Raw genomic sequence first — 3,433 nt, 5'->3', positions numbered from 1 at the left:
TTTTATATCATGATGATATTACATGGTCTTATTCATTCACCCTGTCTTTACTCAACAAAGAATAATCCCAAAGGTCAGGAACCCATTGTCAATTTAATTTGTGATTCTTTTGGGGGATTATCACAGTGCTCCTCAGCATGAATGGCTCATTTAAACAAAAAAAGGAAAGTTTTACTTTCTGTCCTCAATACCAATGGAAAAGGATTGCTGAAGCATCTGCTACCACACTCACCATGGCAAAGTCTTAGTCCCCCAAGGAGCCTGAGCAGCTTTGGAAGCCTTTTATTAGAGACCTGAGCTTTGAGACAATGAAGGAGAGTCTAAGGAGCCATTGTGGGCAACAGGGCACACTTACAGACTATGTGATAATGAAGGATCCAAATACTAAATGCTCCTGGGGCTTTGGTTTGTTACCTATGCCACAGCGGAAGAGATAAATGCAGCCCTGAATGCAGGAGCTCACAAAGTTGATGGCAGAGTTGTTGGCTCAAATAAAGCTGTTTGCAGGGAGGATTATCGAAGACCAGGTGCCCACTTAACTGTGAATAAGATCTTTCTGGGTTTCATTAAGGAAGACACTGAGGAACATCCCTTAAGAGACAATTTGGAAAAATATGGAAAAATTGAAGTGATTAAAATTATGACTGACAGAGACAGTGCCAAAAAGAAGCACTTTGCCTTTGTTACTTTGGATGAACGTGATTCTGTGGACAAGACTGTCTTTCAAAAATACCATACTGGGAATGGCCACAACTGTGAAGTAAGGAAAGCTTTTTCTAAGCAAGAACTGGCCAGTGCTTCATCTCGTCAAAGAGGTCAAAGTGCTTCTGGAAACATTGGTAGTGGCCATGGAGGTAGCTTTGTTGAAAATGATAAGTTTGGCCATGGTGGGAACATCAGTGGTCATGGTGGTTTCGGCACCAGTAGTGGAGAATATGGTATAAGTGGAGATGATTACAATATATTTGGAAATGATGGAAGCAACTTTGGAGGCAGGAGAAGCTACAAAGATTTTGGCAATTAAAACAATCAGTCTCCAAACTTTGGTCCCATGAGGGAAGGAAACTTTGGAGGCAGGAGCTCAGGCCCTTGTGGTGGGGGACAATATCTTGACAAACCACATGAACAAAATGGCTGTAGTGGTTGCAGTAGTAGCAGTGGCAGAAGACTTTACTATTAGGCAACAAAGATTAGCAGGAGACGAGAGTGAGAGAAATGACAGGGAAGCTACAGGTTACAACAGGCTTGTGAATTCAGTCAAGCACAAAGGTGACAGGGCCTGCCTGTTACAGGAAGACATGTTTTAAACAATACTTTTTATGTATGGGGAAAAAAGCACCACCAGCACGGTATTTGTGACTAATTGTATAACAAGTTATTTTAGTTTCTGTTCTGTGGAAAGTGTAAAGCATTCCAACAAAGAATTTTAATGTAGATTTTTTCTTTGCACCCATGCTGTTGATTGCTAAATCTGATCATGATGCTGAATAAATGTCTCTTTAAAAAGAAAAAAGAAAGAGAAGTTTCAAAATGAGTAACTGTTGGAATAATTTTCTCACTGTCAGGTTTTTGTTGCTGGTGTGAGACATTAACATGGGACCCTGTCTCAGTTGCCATATAGTCATGTATCTAATCAAGAAAGAAGTCTTGCATGTGTTTCACACCACAATTCTCTGAAACTGTGAACTTTCTGAAGTCTTCAGTTTCCTTTAATTTTTTTAATCTAGATAAGCATGGGTTTTTGTCATTAGAAAATGAAATAAAAGGGGGGGGGCAAGCAAGTAGTTCAGTGAAGAGAGCAGTAGCCCTGGAGTCAGGAGGACCTGAGTTCAAATCTCATCTCAGACACTTAACACTTAAAATCTCATCTCAGACACTTAACACTTATTAAGTTTGTGACCTTAAGCAAGTCACTTAACACCAATTACCTCACCTCGCCCCCCCCCACACACAAAAAAAAGAAAATGAAATCTTTATACTAGGGAGAGAGTTCAACTATGTGTGATATTCATCCACATCATTATGACATCAGGATGACTCCCTTTCTCTCGTCTGCAGAAACTTACATAGGCAAGTGTGTTCACAGGTTGTAAGTATTGCGTGAGATGCATCCAAAATAATTAAAACTATAAACAAGCTGGAAAAATTCCCACAATGGCAGGATTGTTAGCCACAATCCTGGGGCTATTGGACCATGGCAACCCTCTCACCAAACCACTGAGACTGAGTTGGAAGAAATTTCCTAGGTCATTCTAGTTAAGCAAAACCTAAAACCATTTACAACATACTTGACAAGTCAGGCCACTTGAAGACCACCAGTCATGGGCAGCTTCCTATTTCCTGAGGTAGCCTTTTCTACTTTTGAAGAGTTATGATGATGTGAAAGTATTTTCTAGCACCTAAGAAAAATTGACTTCTTTCCGATTTCTACACGTTGCTTTCCTGGAGCCAAACAGAATAATCTTAAACTCTTTTGTATGTTTAATATTTGGCTCTTACCCCACTCTCTCAAGGACAGGCCAGATAGCTAAATGCATGCTAGCTATAACCCCTCATCCCAATCTAAAGGCTAGGAACTAGAACTTCAATTTTATTTAATCACTTAACACTGAATAGCTTTTAACAAAGGGATATTTACTTTAAAAATACTGACACAAACATTTCCTTCATTACCTCCAGGGAATGCACTCATCCAGTAGAGGAGATTACTCATACTGGTAGAAGGGGAAGGAAAGGGGGGAACAGAAAGGAGGAGGTAACTAAGAGAAGAAATTGACCAGTAGATGTCAAAATATATGAGGACTGAAAAAAGACCATCAGGTGTTCCAATTAACTGTTCCAATAAAAGTTGGTAACTGAAGATACAAAAATCATTACAGCAGAGGTTCCCAAACTTATTTGGCCTACCTTCCCCTTTTCAAAAAGAAAATTACTCAAGTTGTTACATGCACATATTCCTGCCAGTGCATGCTGGATTTCTGATAACTTTTGATGAACATGATTCTGTGGACAAGACTGTCTTTCAAAAATACCATACTGTGAATGGAGACTTCAGTACCCTGGTATCCCAACTTAAAATGAACATCTTTACCAATGCAGGATGTACCATCACCTTATTTTATCCCAAGAAGGAATCTTTGTATAAAGTTCTACAACAAAATAAAACTTTCCTTCTAGTAATCTTATATGTTAAAACATCCATTTTTTCTCTCCCACAGACTTTTTATATTCTCCTTCCTATTCTCTCTGTATTCTAATTAGTGTGCCTGTGTGTCTTAGACACCAGAAAAATTGAGTTCTTGCTCTCATACAATCCACAACCCTGACCCATTATATCCATAATACTGTCTTCCCTAATTCCATAAAAAATAAGAAAAAAAGGAAATTCTATGCTATATGCTACATTCTCACTCAAATTATTTGCAAGCCCTGC

The 3,433-nt window shown here is 39.0% G+C and overlaps 1 pseudogene; it reads left to right on the top strand.

Moving 5' to 3' along the window:
- The first annotated feature begins 233 nt into the window (after positions 1–233).
- LOC138171152 (heterogeneous nuclear ribonucleoprotein A1-like) lies at positions 234–1,180 on the top strand (annotated as a pseudogene).
- The last annotated feature ends 2,253 nt before the right edge of the window (positions 1,181–3,433 follow it).

Source organism: Petaurus breviceps, unplaced genomic scaffold (genome assembly GCF_028583685.1).
Source record: "Petaurus breviceps papuanus isolate PSGF00001 unplaced genomic scaffold, PetGlider_PUasm1.0 419, whole genome shotgun sequence".
Lineage (NCBI taxonomy): Eukaryota > Metazoa > Chordata > Mammalia > Diprotodontia > Petauridae > Petaurus > Petaurus breviceps.
Note: the sequence above shows the minus strand (reverse complement) of the source record. Positions and strands in the feature narration are given on the sequence as shown.